Source organism: Anastrepha ludens, chromosome 3, assembly GCF_028408465.1.
Source record: "Anastrepha ludens isolate Willacy chromosome 3, idAnaLude1.1, whole genome shotgun sequence".
In the NCBI taxonomy this organism is placed as follows: Eukaryota; Metazoa; Arthropoda; class Insecta; order Diptera; family Tephritidae; genus Anastrepha; species Anastrepha ludens.
The window spans coordinates 112,457,684-112,471,505 of record NC_071499.1 but is presented as its reverse complement, the minus strand read 5'-3'; the positions used below and the strand labels follow the sequence as shown (position 1 = coordinate 112,471,505).

At 31.5% G+C, this 13,822-nt stretch overlaps 1 protein-coding gene across 3 annotated transcripts in view; it reads left to right on the top strand.

Annotated features, from left to right (window-relative positions):
* Positions 1 to 13,822, top strand: part of LOC128858815 (guanylate kinase) — a 219,075-nt gene that overhangs the window by 174,386 nt on the left and 30,867 nt on the right. For 2 of the 3 annotated variants that reach the window (XM_054095332.1, XM_054095333.1), the window contains exon 5: positions 339 to 456. The exons of the other annotated variant lie outside the window; for it this stretch is intronic. The gene's annotated coding sequence lies outside the window, so the exon portion shown is untranslated. The remainder of the gene's footprint in view (positions 1 to 338; positions 457 to 13,822) is intronic. 3 annotated transcript variants of the gene reach the window in all.

Sequence of the window (13,822 nt, the reverse complement as noted above, 5' to 3'; positions counted from 1 at the left end):
AAAAAAACAATTACAAAAAGTCTAAATAGCAATAACACTAACTAAACTAAACCACACGTGCCCGCTTCGCACGACCTCTGAACTGATCTGCTCACCAGTCTTCAAGTGCCGCTTACAAATATTTCTCTACCGCACCAAGCGCGTGAGTGGTTGTAGTTGTATTTTTATAACTTACGCGTTAACTGATTTAAATTGCGTGAATTTGTTTGTCGTATTTTATTTCTCATTTCATTTGTGTCTGTTTTCCCCCTCTGTGTTTTTATTCATATTGTGTACATATGTGTGTGTGTGTGTCGTGGTTGGAATTCTCACACTACAGCATTTGTTGTGTAATTTAGTGAATGGCCAACAGGCATCAATCACAATCAAAAACGCAAAACCAGCAACAACAAGCGCGACATACATAAAATGTGTTCCAAAAATCAAATGAGTGTTCTCATGGAGAAATTGAATACGGTAAGTAATGAGCGGTTTTTTGGCAATTTTCGCAGTGCGCTTTAAGCCTAAGTGACTATTGCATAAATATTGTATGATTGAAAAAAAATTAGTGTTGTAATAATTGTTTTAAATTTTTTTATTATTATAATTTTATTTTTTTGGTTCTTATTACTCTCTAACCCCACAAAAATCCATTTGTGCGATTAAAGGAGCGCTTATTTATTTTAGAGTCAATTTTGTGACTCAAGAGAATTTGATTTCCTAAACTTTTCCGCATGTCACGTTTTTATACCAACCAGAATCCTACGGAATTCAGAGAACCTCTCAGTTTATAGAAAAATTACAGATTGAGAGATCTTCTTCAAAGTTTAAAAAATAATCGGTCAGTATATGACCATCGGTGTACCCAAATTTTTAATTCATAAAAGAGTGTTCACCATTCATTTTAATGAAAATTGCATAAAATTATTATTATTATTATTTATTATTATTTCTTATTATTATTATTTATTACTATTATTTTGGTAAACTTTCAAGTATTTTAATGCAGTTCTCTGAAGTTTATAGTTGGTTTTATAACATGGATCATTTGCTGGAAAATAGTTTTGCTATAATCACATGCCCTTATAACAAACAAAAACAATTTGCTGTGCAAAACGCTTTGCTTTAAAATTTTGTTCCTTATAAAAAATTGCTATATATTTTTTTTTTCTTCGAAGAAAATTTTCCTAGAAGAAATTTTTCCTATAAAAAATTGTTCCTATATAAAATTTGTCCTATAAAGAAGAATTTTCCTAAAAGAATTTTTTCCTATAAAAGATTTTTCCTATAAAATAGTATTCCTATAAAAGGTGTTTCGTATAAAAAAATGTTCCTATAAAATTTCTTTTGTTTGTTATAGACTACATGCATTGCTTTCCCCCACAAAAATTGTTCTCATAAAAACTTTTACTAAAATTGCCGTAGAACTGATTGTTTTGGCAAACACTTTACTTCACTAAATTATAGGTTTTTTTGTCAATTCAGGACATTTAATAATTTAAGAATGTTGTTATAATTACATATTCTTGAAAAAAATAATTCCTATAAAAATTTGTTTTTTATAAAAAATGTATATCTAATATAATATATTTAAATTTGTTTCTATAAAAAACATTTGTCTGTACAATTTTTTGTTTGCCTGCATTAGTTTCACTTTTATTTGCTATATAAAACTTTTTTATGAAAAATTTGTTAAACACTGTATAAAAACTGTTTATTTTAGCAAATTTTGATGCAGACCTCAAAGCTTTTAGTTTTGGTTTTTTTTTTGTATCACCTCAGACGATTTAATTACAAAAGAATATTGCTATAAACACATTTTTCTATAAAAACAAATTTGCTATAAAAAATTTTTTCTATAAACGATCATCATCATCAAATTTTTTCTATTTTGTGCGATTCCCGGATATATTTTTCATTTGCTGCCAGGTATTGTTGTGTCCACAGCTTTGTATTCCTCTTCGATGCAGCGTCGCTAAGAGCCCCTAGGTCTGCTTCTTCTGCGCTGTCCTTGGGGGTTCCAGCCCAGCGCTTGTCTGCTGATTTTAGTGCCACCTTTCCGTAGGGCATGGCCAAGCCATCTCCATTTACGATCTCTTTGCTCAGTTGCGACTGGTTTTTGATGGCATCGTCAGTGATGAGTTCGTTATAAAAATCGTTCATACACGTTTTTCACTACAAACGATTTTCCCTTAAATTTTTTTTATTTTAATTTTCCCAAAGTTGCATCAAAAACTGTTTATTTTCGCTCATTTTTATAAACTTTAATGCAGATCACAAAGCTTCTAGTTTTTTTTTTGTTTTTTGTTTTTTGTATCACCTCAGAACATTTAATTACACAAAAGTATCGCTTTAAACACATTTTTCTATAAATATAACTTTGTTATAAAAAAGATTTTGCTTTAAACAGTTTGTATAAAAATCGTCCATACAAATTTTTTTCTACAAAAGATGTTTCCTATAAAATTCTCCATTTTTTTTCCATTCTCCATCTCCATTTAATTCTGTTTGCTTTAATTTTCCCAAAGTGGTATCAAAAATTGATTATTTTGGCAGATTTTTTAAATATTAAATTTATAGTAGTTTCGTATCACCTCAGCGCATTTTTCCTATACAATTTTCCTTTGTTTTTGGTACGTATATATTAAATCTGTTTGCTATAAATTTTTTTATCAAGAAAAATTTCCCCAAAGTTGCTTCAAAACCTTTTTATTTTGGCAGATATTTAGGAATTTTAATCCAGGTCCGTTCCTTTATTTTTTCCTACTATCAAATAAATGTTTCCCATATTTTTTTTTTTTTTTTGCTATAAAAACCGTTTTCAGGAAAAATTTGCCCAAAGTTATATAGAATACGTATTCTTTTTGTAGATATTTAAGATTCTTAATCCAGGTCTCTCACGTTTATGTTTTCCTATTATCTTAAAATATTTTGTGGGCAAGCAATTTTGCTATAAATACCACTTTCTATAAGCAAATTTTACTTGCTATAACAGATTGCTTCAGATTTTTTTTCCTAAACAAAATTTTCTATTATATTATATTATATTATATTATATAGGACTATGAATAAGTTCGTGCGGTTTTTTTCGAAATTTGAAACTTTATTGACGTAAAATGGTTACAAATTTAATATTCAAAATATTGTCCATCGCTTACTACTACTTTTTCCCATCTTTCTGGCAATTCACGGATTCCCTTTGTGAAAAATTCGGTCGGTTTTGCCGCAATCCACGAATCGATCCATTTTTTGACTTCATCGTAATTACGGAAGTGCTGGTCAGCCAGGCCATGTTGCATCGATCGGAAGAGATAGTAATCGGATGGCGCAAGGTCTGGACTATACGGCGGGTGGGGTAGGACATCCCATTTGAGCGTTTCTAAGTATGTTTTGACCACTTGTGCAACATGTGGCCGAGCATTGTCATGTTGCAAAATAACTTTGTCGTGTCTATCGGCGTATTGCGGCCGTTTTTCTCGCAGTGCTCGGCTCAAACGCATCAATTGTCGTCGGTAGACATCCCCCGTAATCGTTTCATTCGGTTTCAGTAGCTCATAATACACAACACCCAGCTGGTCCCACCAGATACACAGCATAACCTTCAGGCCATGAATATTCTGCGCCGACGTCGATGTTGAAGCATGGCCAGGGTATCCATACGTTGCCCGACGTTTTGGATTGTCGTAATGGACCCACTTTTCATCGCCAGTCACAATTCGATGCAAAAAACCCTTTCTTTTGTGCCGTTGAAGCAGTTGTTCGCATGCCATAAAACGGCGTTCAACGTCTCTTGGCTTCAATTCATACGGCACCCAATGGCCTACCTTTCGGATCATTCCCATGGCTTTTAAACGTTTGGAAATGGTTGATTGATCAACTCCCAAAGTTTTTGCAACCTCTTCTTGCGTTTGAGCCGGATCTTGATCGAGCAATTCCTCCAATTCGGTATCCATGAACTTTGGCGGCGCACCCTCGCGTTCTTCGTCTTCCAAGCCAAAATCACCACTTTTAAAGCGTGCAAACCACTTCTGGCACGTTCGCTCAGATAGAGCATGCTCACCATAAACTTCCACCAAGATACGATGACTTTCGGCTGCTTTTTTCTTCATATTAAAATAATGAAGAAGAATTCCCCGCAAAAACACATTATTTGGCACGAAATTCGACATTTTCAAGTGTGGTAAAAATATTGTTGTTTACGCTTCAAATAAAAAACTTATACTGACGTTTGTGCCTTACGACAGTAGCTCTCCAATGAATGTTTGGAAATGTGCATCGATGGAATAATAATCAAGTTACGCCATCTGTTGTAAAACCGCACGAACTTATTCATAGTCCTATATTATTATATTATATTATATTATATTATATTATATTATATTATATTATATTATATTATATTATATTATATTATATTATATTATATTATATTACATTAATTATTATTATCCTTTCATGAAAATTGTTCCCAAAGTTGTATTTATAATTAACCCGTGCTATAATAGTAATGCTATAAATACCTATACTTATAATTGCTACCACAGGTTTTTTTTGCTATAAAGATTTTCCCGTGAAAAATGTTCCCCACAATTCCAAAAAAAAACTTATTTTTTTTAGCAGATTCGTAAAACATTTGATGCAGATCTCCTACTTTTACAATTTTACATGAAAAAATCAGCTAAATAGCTATGTTTTTTCTTTATTTTTATTTATTTATAATAATATCTATTTTTTCTCTTAAGAAATTTATTTAGTCGGAACATATGTAAATGAAAAAATTAATTTAAGTGAGTTATAGAAAAGAAACTAAAAAGTTCGACCCAAATTGGTGACATCAGAATTCGTTTTAGAGGCATGGTTCCTTCGGCAAAGTTTCTTATTTTGATCTCTAGAATATGATTTTCACAGAGCAATGGGCGATTTTTTTGCCTCCCCACAAATCGACCCGGCCTAATATACATATAATATAAACATTTTTACTATAAAAAATGTTGATATAAAATAATTTAGCTACAAAAATGTACTATAAAAATGTTGCTACAATAAATTTTGTGCCTAATGAAAACTATTTGCATTCTCTTTTAATTATCTTTGGACCACTGGAAATTTGTGAATTGGTTCGCCAGTTGAGTTTTAGTAAAATTGTTATATAGATATAAGAAGGTTAGGTTTTACTTGACCTTGGTTTTGAACCTTTTTTTATGTTACACAGTATTCGAAATTTGTCGGTCAAAACTAACTCCAATAGTCATTAAAATGAACTGGCCCGCTTTATCCCATGTTTTACAAATCTTTGGAAAAAAATCACTCGCATGAGACTCCCAAAGGCGGTACCAAACACTGCACATCTAATATATCCGGCACTTCAAATGCTTGTACTAATGCCACTCGATAATTGAAACCTCTTCAATTTTTATACAAAAATTCCTCATTGACCATTTCCGTTTCCCCAAACCTACACGCAAACGGCAAAGAAATGTTTACATCCGCCACGCATTAATCACAATTAATTCGCAATAGCTATTTTGTATTTGTTTGTACTTTTGTAATTGTATGTACTTGCAACGCATTCAATGTGTGCGGCCGAAATGTGTATAACAAATGGCAAAAATGCCAAAGTTGATGTAAAGAAATTTTGCAAAATAAAATCAAATGAAAGGCGCGCAACTAACGAAGAGCAAAATCAACCATGTAACCACAGTAAGGTGTAATGGGAATCACAAAAAAAGCTGAAGTAATGATGACATTAATGGCAGAAACCACAGGTATGCCAATTTTGCGCTGAGTGCATTTTTTTGCGTAAGTGTATAGATGTGGGGATGTATAAAAAAAATGTTGGAAAAAAATACGGCGGAAAGTTTTCTAATATCAACATTAAATTTGAGAGCGTGAACATAATTTCTTTCGAACTTCTTAACCATCTAATGTTTATAGATTGGTACTGGCATTAACTTTTTGTAGGCTTTCAAAAGGTTTAATGGCAATATCCAGATTATGCAACATGTGGCATATTTTTACAGTCCCCTCGAATAACACGGTTGTTTTTTTTTTATAGAAAAATGTATTTTATACTGACAAAAAATTGTTAATAAAGAGTATTTGAAAAGTAACGCCTAGATGTCAGTAGTGAATAAACCCAATGTTTCGCAAAATGCGTAATTTTTTGTGTGGAAATAATCGTCCGAATGAGGAAAGTGGGTCGAAAGTGAGCTTGAAGTAATAGACATAGACGATAGTTCCACAAATCACACAACATGGGAAAACCTTTCTTTATTGCGATCTAAGTTTCCCGGTCGATTAATTTCACGTAATAGTAACATAAACTGGCCGAATATACTACTTTTTGTGGGGTTCTTCAAATATTAAATCTATGTGAATAAGGCAGCAACACAACACTCGGATCTAGATTGCTGAGCTCAAACTGATAATACTATACGTGAGCGAGTCATAGACAATTTTAATTCTCGTGCTCATGACAGACATTTAAGTGGTGACATTTATCACATATATGTAATTGTTAAGATATATATTTTGTATTTCGAATAAAAATAGCGAAACCTGAAATTAACAAAATTTTTACATGTTTTATTCTAAAACAACATCAAGGCGCGTCTTCTGAAAGACCCTTTAGTTACAAGAAAAAAGCGTTAAAGACGCGGTTTTACTTCTGGCAAAGTATAGTATGTGAAACGAATCGCCAAAAATGCAATCTGAACTGCCATTATTTTTTTCTTATGTAGTTCTATCTCCGAAGCATGAAAATCAGTAAAACATTATTTTTATTGGTAGGAGTTTTAGAGTTTAAAAAACAACTTTCTTTAAATTTTGATTCTATTGTTTCTATCCATATCTTAAGCCACATCTAACAGATTCTCATAACTAATAAATCGTTAGACAGGTATAATAGTAGTCTTTCATTCCAGTCGTCTAAAAGTGTTTTAAAGTGTTTAAGTGCCATAGACGTTTAGTTTTTAATTGAATTTTTCTTTTTAACAATAGAAAAAACTTGTTCCTTTTCTTATAATTTCTCTTTGTAAAAAACTTTCCTTTCCTAAAATTTTGTTTCCTGTTTCTAAAAGCTCGTTTTTTGGAAACGACTTTTCTTTTTCTAATTTTTTTTTTTTTTTCACTTTACATTTTCTTAAAAATGTTGTTTCCAGCAATGTCTCTTTTTCTTGTTAAAAAATTTTTTTCTAAAAATTTAAGTTTGTAAAATGCTTCTTTTCTAAACATTTTTGTTAGTAAACAAAGTTTTTTTTTCGCAAATTCTAACATTTTTTCTCTGAAAATTTTTCATCATTTTTTTTGTACCATTTTTTTCTGTTTGTAAAAAAATTCTGTCAAAGAAAGTTGTTTTCTCAAAGTTTTTCTCTGTCTAAAAATATTATTTTTAAAAAAAATTTTGCTTTTCTAAAAATTTTGGTTGGTAGAAAGCTTTTGTTTGTAAAAATTTTTCTTTTCCTAAGAATTTGTCATTTCTAAAAATTCTTTTCCTACAACTTTTTGTTTCTAAAAACATTTTTCTTTTTCTAAAAAAAATCTGTTTGTAAACAATTTTTTTTCTCAAAATGTATCTTTTTCTAAAAACTTTACAATAGTTTGTAGAAAATGTTTTTGTTTTCTTAAAATTTTTAATTTCTAAAAATTGTTTCCGAACAAAAATTTTTCTTTTCAGTTGGTATACAATTTCTTTTCTCAAAATTTTTCTTTTACTCAAAATTTTATTTTGCCGGAATTTTCTCTTTCTAAACCTTTTTGTTTTTAAAAAACATTTCTTTTTTTTAAATTTCTCTTAATTTTAAAATTTTACTAAAAAAATTTTTATTGTAAAAACTTTATTTGTAAACATTTTTTTTTTCTAAAAAAATTCTGTTTGTAAACAAATGTTTTTCCCAAAAATATTATTTTTCAAGAAATTTTTGCTTTAAAAATTATTTTTATTCTTGTAAAATAATTTTGTATCCCAAAAATATACATAAAATCCCAAAAAGTGAATGAGGTTCAAATAAAAACAAAAATTTCTTCTTTTCATATGGAATAAATACCTTATGTCAAATTTAAGCCCCTTTCTTTCTCTAAAACTGGTACTAAAACTGGTAATACCGAAATCACCAATAACACTCGTCCACTTGCAGTAATTCCCCTCTACTTCTACCGCTGACAAGGCCATCTCCACACTTTGGTGCCACTGCGTGTCTTATGCTTTGCCGTTTCTTCCTCACGAAATCAAAGCAGAAAAAGCATAAACATCAATTCCTTTTCACTTTCGTTTTACAAGCCATCGTACGTGCCTGTGGCGCCACCAAATGATGTTGAATTAAATAAAATGTTTATGTAGCTCGTGTTGGCAGACAATCAAAAATTTTTAGAAGATAGTAAACAATAATAACTTAAAAATGCGTAAAATTTTCATAATAAATAAATCAAAAATCATAATTTGGCATGCAACAAAAAATTATTCATTAGTAAGCGCCACACGCAGCCAAAATTAAATAAAATGAAATTAATAAAAATTTCGCTTTCAAGAATAATAATACAGCTATTTACGCGCCCGTATTTTCACTTTGTTGCAATTTTTTAATAATAAAAAATCGTAAAATCAAATTTCCAATAATCGAAAATTTCAAGTAATTAATCATCGTACAATTATTTTACGTGCGTCCATGCGTCATTAGAAAGCGATTGTTGAGTGCGTGTGCACTTGTTGTACTTTTGCTAGTTTCTATCAACTAAAATTATATGAAATCATGCGACGTGCATTGAATTGTTCATTGGTTAATTTGTGGTGTTTGGAAGACAAAAAATTAAAAATTTCATTTTTACATTTTTCCTCTCTCACTTACCCACTTAACAGTTGCTGTTGTGCTAATGTTAACAAATTTATCATACTTACTTTTGAATCGAGTTTCGGACATGCTGAAAAATAAAAAGTAAAAATAGAAAACTCATAATATTTGGCTTAGTGGGTTAAGAATGCCTGGCATATTAATTTATACGTTCCATACAACCGACCACTTGACTGAGTAATGGAAAGTGTTTGCAATTGAAGTGTGCCGATTAGTGAATGATTTCACAATAAATTTGAGTAAATACACAAAAACAAAAAAAAAAACGAATTAGGAATGAGACTATTTTAGTTCTTTTGTTATGAATTAATAAGAGTTGCCTCTTGGGAGCTTTCTCTCTTGGATTAATTTTGATTAGACGGACTGCTCTTAAGGGGGAAGTCTACTGTGAATTTTTCAAAAAATCGATTTTTTATATGTATGTGTATGTTACATGATATGTGTTACAGCTGGCTAAATTTTTCTTCGTTGAAATTTCGACCTTTTCCCGAAGCGCTCCAAAGCGCGTACCTGCTATACTGAAACTTTAAACGCATTTTTCTCGAAACTAAGTTTTTGTATACGGTGTACACGATATCTCGAGTTCTGATAAATGAATCAGCTTAAAAATTTAATTATATATTCTCTGTAATAGTGTCTCTCGTCTGACATAGGATTTTTTTGATATCGTTATTTGTTAAATTGTTATAAACAATAGTAACATCAATTTTAGGCAAAAAAAAAGAAAAAAATTTCAAGAATTTTTTTTTCAACGCCAAAATTTTTTATCGACATAATCCTACGTCAGACGAGAGTCAATACTATGTATATGATAACAATATTTTGTTTTTTTGTTTTAGATCACCGAAACGTAAGATTTCATGTACACCGTTTAGGCACCTAAGAAAAGCGGACCTGCGCTTGCAGAAGTGCCACAGCGGCCATTTTGAATATTTTGACTTAAAATTTTTTTTTCAAAAACTTAAATATATAATAAAGATAAGAGTTTAAATAGATTTTATGTACGAGCAATATTTTGTTAGAAATAAAATCCGGAAAATAAGCCTGTTTTTCCCTTGTCACAGTAGACTTCCCCCTTAAAGGAAGTGCCCTCAATTGTTACGGAGAAGTGTTGAGTTGTCCAAGAAAAATACCTCCAGTATATCCGTACACGCCCCTAAACTATTCCGACCTCCTGACGAAATCAGCAAAACTATTCCGAAGCAGACTAGATCTTCGCAAACGTGGTTACCAAAGAGTCTGAAATTTGAAGTGCAATTTCAGCTTTTACATAGGAGATGGTAACTATGAACTCTTCTACTTTCTTAACTATACAGCTCCTGTAGTAGCTCTTTTATGGGGTTTCGGACCTGGCGCACCGTGAGGGAACCCTGGAAATTGAAATTGATACTTTGAGGTCGTAATTTTCAAACGATTTAAACAATATTTTTTTTTTTGCAAATTAAAACTTTGATAATTTCCTAAGAACAATTTAATAATAATAATTTTTGCACAAACCAGGCCTATTTTAAACAAGAATAAAATATTTGTTATCTTAACAAAAGGTAGAAAAGGGTCCTCAATATTTTATTTCCTTTGTTGGTTAAAAAGTCTTTTAGCGCTTTAGAGAAATAAATTGAAATTACCCTGTATTTAAATCATGAAGGAAAAAACTCATGAGTGTTAAACACTCTTTTGAGTGCCTCAGTAAGTTCCGAGTTCTTCATGCAACAAACCTTACCGAAATGTTCTGCGATACTCTGCAGTTGTTCAAATTAGTCAATCAGCTTTTAATAGCATCCCTAATCTTCACCTCAATCTGTGAAAACAGGAAACGCAGAGTTACTAATGCTTGCAGCTGAATCCCCACATGCAGGCTCAGATTTCTTATTCGCACTCAGTATTGGATCAGCGCTACTTCTTCCTCATTGCTAAAGCTCCCATGAAATACTATTGGGAGCGCTCGGACTTTATAGTTAATAGATCCGGGTCTCATTAGTAGTACTATGTGATGTCATATGTCTGCTTTTGCGAGCTTCAATAAATTCGGTGTTCTGCATTCATCATTCACCAATGGTTACCCGCAGTGATTACTTCAGCTGATTGTTGCCCTAGTCTTCTTCTCTTCTTAGGAAAGAGGAAATCAAGAGGAGCTTGTATGATTGGACTCGATTGCCTAAGTGTTGTATTGAACCTCCGCACACCCTTCTACTTTCTTACTTCACGAAGTACTATTATTTTCCGTGATGCAGTAGATATTGAAACTATGCTGTTGATGAGGCTATAGAGAACTTCATATACGTTTCCAATCATAGCACCCTGAGCGCAACCTGACTATCTACAAAAATACAAGTTTTGAACAAAACAAAATTCCAACCTATTCACTTGCTTTTCTGGTTGAGTTTGAAACTCTTTAAGTTCTTTTCAATGAGAGTTGCATAAAGGAAACGCTAGTTCCAGAACCAATGCCTGCTTTTGAACCATTTGTGATCTTTTGGCTTTGTGAAATTTTGTCATCGTTTAGAATGATATTAAATTGAAAGTAACTTGTTGTTACCCATCAGCTGTCACTGCCGGTACAGTGGTCGCCGGAGATGAATCCAAAGCCCAAGATTCAGAGCTCTAGTACTTGTACTCCTATTTTTGTATTTTTTCTTTGTCTCAGTGTATGCTGATTCCTTCCTTTTGGTATCTTTCAGAGACAGCTTTGGGAGATGAGGTGGACTCTGCTATCATAAACCTATCTTTCGAAGCTTTTTTTGCCTCAAAACGTGTTTGAGATGGAAAGCTGATAAATTTAAAAAAATTTTGGGGTATTTTAAAAGGAATTGCAGAGAAAAATATACTTCTTTGAAAATTCTGAAATTTATTTTATTATATACATATATATAATTATATAATTGGCTCGTACACCCTTTTTGGGTGTTTGGCCGAGCTCCTCCTCCTATTTGTGGTGTACGTCTTGATGTTGTTCCACAAATGGAGGGACCTACAGTTTCAAGCCGATCCGAACGGCAGATATTTTTATGGTTTGCCATTGCTGAGGTTTGCCATTGCCTGCCGAGGGGCGACCGCTATTAGAAAAATGTTTTTTTTTTTTTGTTTTTTTTTATTAATTTTGGTTTCACCATGACTCGAACCTACGTTCTCTTTGTGAATTCCGAATGGTAATCACGCACCAACCCTTTCAGCTACGGCGGCCGCCTATTTTATTTATTTCTTTACTTGTTTAAAAAATGTCTGTTTAAATCAAAGCTAGTTTTCATATATTACACTTTTCACAAAAAACCGCGAGAACCGTCAGTAAAAAAATTCAACGCCGTTTTTTATCGCTAAAAATTTGCTTTTATTTTACTATTGTGAAATCTCGTGAGCCACGTTGCTGCCTACCCGATAATTACGAAAAAACTCAAATTAAAAAGTTTGCAACTTGGATTAAAATTTGTTAAACTTTTCTAAATTTTGTATACCTCCAAACTTAGTTTTATTCATATGGTTTTAGTTAAAGGATGGAAAATGTTAAAAAAAAATAAGAAATTAGTTCGAAAAACATTGTAAAATTAAAAAAAAATTCCCATGCATCCAATTATAATCGCCAGTGTATATTTAATAAATATTATCAATATAATTGTGCTACTATTTACAAACAATTAACTTTTTCATAATTACTTCACAGACTTCTCAAAAGTCATAATCACTGTCAATTTCTACTGCTCTGCATGGGTCATAATGTTGAGAGGAATTGGTTCACCCCTTCTTCTTTGTTTGATTACATTTTGTATAACTGTCTGGCCTTTATCCAAACTATGCTTATCTAAAATTGGGTACATTTACAAGGAGATACTAATCGACCTATTTACCCTCCAGAAGGAAATATCATTTAGCTCTTAGCTTTTTCGTGGTAATCTTCAGGCTTTCCAGGTTAGCAGGTTTAGAGTGCATTTGTTGAGGTGTCGAGAATTTGCTAGTTTGCATAGCGTTTCGACTCTGCAGTAATCAAATTTTATTTCAACTAAATACTAAATTTTGATTTCATTTAATAATTTTCTGTTGGTAACTATGGATATTTTTCTGGAGTCGCTCATACAATTTTCGATGTATGTAAATTCAATTAGCGCCTGCGTAAGTTAAAGGTTTTATACAAAATATATCTTTCTTTATAAATTGCAAATTAACTTAAAATCTAGTTCAATTAGAGCCTGTGCTGATTTTTTATATGTGTGCACAAGTAATATTGGAATAATATTTGTGGCCTTAACTCATTTGGATGAATCGTCCTTTTTTTAGTATTGCATTCAGACTACCGATTTAGCATGTAATTTCTATAAAGAAATTTTAACATTCAGCCCTTCTTATGCTTGATAGTTTGCCATTCAGAATTTTACAATATATTTGTGGATATATTGAAAAAAGTTTTTATTGCTTAAAAAAAATAGCAAAGTGCTTGCCGTGCCTCAAATAAGGTTTTTATATGAAAATGATTAGGTGTGAGCTCTGGTTAATAAAAAATTTTGCATCCAAGTAGATATAGGTAGGATATCTTATCTTGAACTGAAAGGCAGCATCATTCAAATGGCCGCCAATCCTCTAGATCGTTAAATAAATTATTTTTCAAGAATACTTTTTTTTATTTTTAATAATTAATTTTTTCAACACCCAACTGCGGGAGCATAAATATTAGAGGAAAAAATGTGCGTTTGGTTCAGAATAGGGTAAAAAATAAAAGTCAATCAATTATTGCAAAAAAATATATCAGCAATCAAAGAAACAGGTACTCATAAACGTACCCAGGTGCTAATTGCCACGTAAACCAGTAATATTTAGTGCACCTAAAAACATCAGAAGCCTGAGTTTAAAAAAAAATTATAAATAAAAAAAATTAAACAAAGGCAAGTGAAACAACTTTTAGCAGAACGCATTTGATATTATTCTGACTTTGAATTTATTAAACACTTGACACACAGACTTCGGATTTTTCTGCCTAATAATTAACTTTTTAAAATTGTTTTCGAATTTAA